Genomic DNA, 6,000 nt, shown 5'->3' with positions numbered 1-6,000 from the left:
GGAAACGGGGGTAAATTGGGCTAAATGACTTATCAAACAGCTAGTCTGAAGCCAGATTTGAACTCAGAAAACTGAATTTTCCTAGCTCCAGGTCTGGTGCTCTGCTCATGATACCACTTAGCTGCCTCTACTAGTTGAATAACTTTCCTTAAAAGCTACATGATCAGTGCTAGGCAATACAGTGGATAGAACACCAGCCCTGGGGTCAGGAGGACCTGAATTCAAATTTGATCTCAGACACTTACTTAGATGTATGACCTTGGACCAGTCACTTAACCTTGATTGTCTCACACCCAACACCATCTCCAGTCATCCAGATAACTCTGGAAGAGAAAGTGAAATTGATGACTTAGCACAGCACCCCTTCACTCAAATCCAATCCACTTGCTTGTCATGGCATCACCTCCCTGATGTCATGGTCTTCTTTGAGAAGGAAGGACAAACATCATCATTAATATGATCAGTGCAGACTATATCTTTGAGTCCTGATTGTCCTAGAGTGAATGAAAATGGCAATTTGTTTCTGTTTTGATCAGAAACTCTTAGGGTCTTCCCCTCTCAGTTTGATTTCTTTTTTGACTAGGTTAAAAAGGTCATTCTTTGCCTTATTTCTTACCTAGCCTTAATCACTGAATGGGTGTTACTTGTGAGACTTGTTAAAGACCCTAAACTTAAAATGACCAAGGTCTCTCACTGTATCTTGGGTCATCTCTAGGCAGCCTGATCCATAGCTGGACACCGGACCCAGAAGGCTTTGGAGGAGAAAGTGAGGTTGGTGACTTTGCATGACTATTCCAGCCCCCCTCCCCTCCCCCTCCTTTCCCAGTCCTGACTTAAATCCAGTTCACTTGCATGTCATAGTATAGTATCTCTAATGTATGGTCCTCTTTCAGAAGGAAGGACAAATAACAACAACAATAACAGCAACAACATGATCATTGAAGGGTGGAGGGAAGAGAAATTCTTCATGTCCCCTTCTAGGTGTCCATAGGCACTTTAGTTTGTGATCTCCTTTACACTCACCTGCAGAAATTTATCTATGACTTTATTTAAACCTTAGGAGAGGGATAGTTAATTTGTTCTGTCAATCTGGTTGTTTCCTTTTTTGGCTCAATCAGAAAATTGTTTTAAAATCTTAAAGGTATCAGTAAGTATGACTACATTTCTACGTTGTTAAATATTAAATTAGCCTTAAATTAGATTGGGTAGATCAATTCCTTTACATCTGTACCACACGTTTAACACGATTCTATTCTTTTTTTCGTAAAGGCTGCATGCTATGGTGGACAGAATGAAGAACTTGAAGTCAGGAAGATTTAGGTAATATAATGCTGAATGACTTTCTTCACTTTGCTGAGGCTCAATTTCTCTTTTGCAAAATAAGGAGATTGTATTTGATGTCTCTAAAGTCAAATCTATTTCTAAATCTAAACCCTTATTAGGGTTCTTGTGCTTGGTACCAATTCGGTTGTGGTCAAGTGTGGGTTTTATCAATTGAACACTATTTGGACACACTCTTCCAGTAGTGGGAGCCATATTTGAACTGAAACAGTGCTATATTTAATTTGACTCTCAAACATTAGAAAAAGAACTTTTGAACTAACAGGGCCTTATATAAAATCGTTAATGGGAAGATTTTAATGGGGAACCTCTGTACCAACCTTTCAAAGAAGTAAGACTCTCTCTCTCTCCCTCTCTTTCCTCTCTCCCTTTCCTTTCCTTCTTCTCCTTCCTCTTTTCTTATTCCTTTTCCTATCTCTATCTCTATAATCTCTATTTCTCTCCCTCCCCCCTCTCTATCTCACCCTCTTTTTTCTCTATCCTTTTTCTATCATTTTCCCTGTCCCTATTTCTCTCTTCTTATCCCTATTTCTCTCTCTATTTCTTATCCCAAATACCATTTCTCTCTCTCTCTTCCATATATCTCCATCATCTTTTCTATTTACATATTATTTAGTCTGATGTCTTCTGATATTCTTTTCCATTTCTTTCACTTTTTTGATCAACTGAATTTGCCCTTGTGCAAAAACTAGGATCTAGTCATGGAAAGAAGATGGTGGGAGAAAGAGACCTAGACAAATGGTTTCTAGAAGACATGGAAATAGTAGTTCAAGACTGGGAAAGGCAGCAGGGCATATATAAACTGGGGCTCCCAGGATGATGAAAGATTTGAGGTATGGAATCAGAAGATTGTCTTGGAAGAAAGTATATCTACCAAAGTCAATTTTCAGAGGCTCTGTTTTTAGGGTCTATTTTGTCTGTATTAATATGCCAAGCAACAATAGTGACAATCTTATGTTCATGGTTTCCATTTCCATTTCTGTCCAAGGAACTGTATAATTGGCTCATCCCACTGATTATTGGCTTTCGGGTTAGCTGCTTTTATTATGGAACTTTTTGGTTCCACTGTATTTAGTCTCTGAATTGGTTAGACCATCTGTTTAGGTCTATCCCCATATACTTGATCAGATGCTATCTTTTTTAAAAAATAATTTTTATGCACCTTATCTTGTTTTCCAATCCAAATTTTTAAAGATGGGGACCAACTATTATACTTCCATTGTCTCTTACAGCAATTATTGAGCTTATAGTAGATGCTTGATGAATGGTCACTAATTGAATTAGTCAATTCCTCTCTAGTCACCAGTCTTTTTTGCTGTCATTGGAAGTACTTTGCTTAAGGACCCTGCTTTGATTTTGGTTGCAGAATCGGGAATATAAATAAGCAAGAAAGACATTACAGAAACATATCCTTCTAATGCCTCCCATCTGTCAGCCTTCTCTCACAGATGGAAGAGTCCTGCAGCCTCTTCAGATAAGTATCTTTCTCTGTGTCAGAGAATCTCTCTCTCTCTCTCTCTCTCTCTCTCTCTCTCTCTCTCTCTCTCTCTCTCTCTCTTTCTATTTCTAATGGTCTTTCCTTCATTTTTCTGCTTTCTGAATGACAGCCTCTATTTACCTTTCCTTTCCTCCCAGACCTTCCCTTCTGGTCATTGTCCTTCTTAAATCCCTTTATATCTTAATTTGTGACCTGTGTTTTATCTAAAAGTAATGCAAATGCATTTCTTTTTAACACTTCCCAAACTGACTTTTGACTGTCAGATTGATCTTATTTTCAATTGCTCTATATCATGGAGATTTATTTTACTGAACCAATCTTTTAAAACTCAATGAAAATAACATTATTTTTTCTATCACATTGTTTTGAAGAGATTCAACAGAAGAAAATTATTGTAAGTGGAGTGGCAGCCTCCAAGCTGACTTCCTTGAAAAGGGCAACCTTGAAGATATGTTGCTGTGATAATTAGCAAAAGAGAATTGACAGAAACCAACTGCTCCCAAGATAACACAAGGTCACATTTAAGAAAAGGGCAGCAGAAATTGAATAGACAGGATGACCAAAAACTCAATGGGCTTCCAGGATCTTTAGAAAAGCACTGGAGTACATGTCATACTAAGAAATATTTTAGAGATTCCAATATCTTGGGAAATATACAAATAAACAAATATAGTCAGTTAAGGGATTTTATTTCAGAATTATAGTATCAATCAAAAACCAAGGAAAATTTTTATTTGAGTAGATAAAATATGTAATTAATATAAGTGAATTACTCAAATTATAGACATGGTCGCTATACAAATTCCAAATATAATTTTGTAACTGATTATTCAATTCAGGTTCCTCTTTCTATTCTTTGTCCTCATAAACCATTAAGAGTTTTTTTAAGAACTAGTTTAATCAGACTAATCTCTTTTACTTTTTTTGATAGGATCACTAAATTAAGGAACTTATATACATATTGAGGGAATTTAATTATTACAGGTTTAGGTGACAGTATAATATGGGGAAAGAACATTGGTGTAGGAGATTTGGATTCTTTCTATGATATTTCTACTAATGAGTTAGTAACTGTGGATAAAACATTCCCTTTCTAAGTAATTTAGTTCCATTTGCTATAAAATGTAGTGGATTGCACTGGGTCCTCCCTAGAGTTCCATGTCATTTTAAAATTTTGTCTTCTTATTTCATATAATCTTTAAAATTATTTATTTATTTATTTAAGGTAATAGGGTTAAGTGTCTTGCCCAAGGTCACACAGTGAGGCAATTATTAAGTGTCTGAAGTTGGATTTGAACTCAGATCCTCCTGACTCCAGGGCCTGTGCTCTCTATGTTGTGCCACCCAGCTGCCCCTTATTACATGTAATCTTGATTTTTTTGAAGCTGTTTACATGTTTTTTCATGATAGGTCAGGAGAAATATGGGCCAGGAGAAATATGAGAAATATGGGTAGATTCTTAGCTAGTTTAATTAAAAGATTGATGTGAACCTTGGAATAAAGCCTTTAGTGGTATGCCATAAGATTGTTCTCAGACTGGTACTGTTCATAATTTTAGACTAATACTGATTTGTATAAATAACTAATGGGCATACTTAACAGATTTATCAATGACATAAAGCTGAGAAAGACTATGTTAATTGACAGGATCAAGATTCTAAAAGTTCCCATCAGGAAGGAATGATGAACCCCAACTAATAAGGATAACTCTGAAGTCTTAAATATAGGTTCAGAAAACCAATTTGCACAAGCACATATCAAAGGAAATTTGGTTTAATAATGATCCATCAAAATAGACCTAGGATTTTCAGTTTTAAGCTGGTATGTGTTAGGAGGGATGTTTGGTAAATATTTAACAACAAGCTCTCTGAAAATGAACTTTTAGTATTACCTATTTTGTTAACATTTCCCTTATCACTTTCTTAAGTGTAGACAACCACAAAACAGTAAATCAAGCCATGATTTGTAACACTGTCCAATTTCAGAGGTGTAAATGCTCATACTAGAAATTTTAAATTTAAAAATTCTCTTCATTTCTCTCTTCTCCCTCTCCTTTTCTTCCTGACCTCTTCAGTACAAACTGCCTCAATCACATTCCTGTTTTAAATATGAGCCAATAGTATGCAGTATGACTTCAGCATAGCCAACATATTTTTGGACTTCTTCGAGAGTAACAAAATATACAGATCAAAGAAGGTATCCCCCAGCTTGTGTTCTGTACTGATTAATCCACATCTGAAGTATTGTATTCTGTTAGGAGTGTTGGATTTAAAAGGGACATTAACATAGTAGAATGAATCACAAGGAAAGGGTCTGGAACTGTGAAGAGACTGACTCTCTAATATCTCTTATATGCTTCCTCTAGCTAAGGTCCTCCACATTCCTGCCTGCATCTTTGTAATAGTTTTTTTTAAATTTTAGGTTTTTTTGCAAGACAATGGGGTTAAGTGGCTTGCCCAAGGCCACACAGCTAGGTAATTATTAAGTGTCTGAGGTCAGCTTTGAACTCAGGTACTCCTGACTCTAGGGCCAGTGCTCTATCCACTGTGCCAGCTAGCTGCCCCTGTAATAATTTTTTAAAATAGATCTCCCAAACTTCATTCTTGGACAACTAGGTGGAGCAGTAGACCAAGTGCTGGTCCTAGAATCTGCTCACATGCACCTCAGATACTTCCTAACTATCTGATCCTGAGCAAGTCAGTCATGTTTGCCTCAGTTTTCTTATATGTAAAATGAGCCGGAGAAGGAAATCACTTCAGTATCTTTGCCTAGAAAAACTTCCAATGGCATCACCAAGAGTTGGACAGGACTAGATGGACTGAACAAGATCAACAAAATTGTTCCCTTTCTTCCCTCTCCAACCTAACCTCCAAAAAATACTAAATGAATATTCCTAAAACACAGATCTGACCCTGTAATTTCTCCGCTCATAATTCCTTTGTTAGGCATTTAAAGCCCTCTCCAATCTGGTTTCAACTTATCTTTTCATACTAAAACATTCATATTTCCTGGACAATATTTCCCACAAAATGACCAACTTTTTTTCCCCTGTTTATGATACTTTGTTTCCCCCCCCCCCCCCCCGTGCTATTGTGTAAGCAGTGTCCTCTATAGTTGGCCTGTTATCCCTCTTCATCTCTGCCTTTGGAATCTTTATCTCC

The 6,000-nt window shown here is 36.7% G+C and overlaps 1 long non-coding RNA gene across 2 annotated transcripts in view; it reads left to right on the top strand.

The window, feature by feature from the left end:
• The first annotated feature begins 712 nt into the window (after positions 1-712).
• LOC141521827 (uncharacterized) overlaps positions 713-6,000 on the top strand; it is a 91,624-nt gene continuing 86,336 nt past the window's right edge. The window contains exons 1-3 of one of the 2 annotated variants that reach the window (XR_012478070.1): positions 713-771; positions 1,270-1,320; positions 2,708-3,516. This is a non-coding gene — a long non-coding RNA (uncharacterized LOC141521827). Of the gene's footprint in view, positions 772-1,269; positions 1,321-2,707; positions 3,517-6,000 lie in introns of those variants that run through there. The other variant, XR_012478069.1, reaches the window with a different exon arrangement.

This window comes from Macrotis lagotis, chromosome 4, assembly GCF_037893015.1.
Source record: "Macrotis lagotis isolate mMagLag1 chromosome 4, bilby.v1.9.chrom.fasta, whole genome shotgun sequence".
In the NCBI taxonomy this organism is placed as follows: domain Eukaryota; kingdom Metazoa; phylum Chordata; class Mammalia; order Peramelemorphia; family Peramelidae; genus Macrotis; species Macrotis lagotis.
This window is presented reverse-complemented; position numbering and strand designations above follow the sequence as displayed.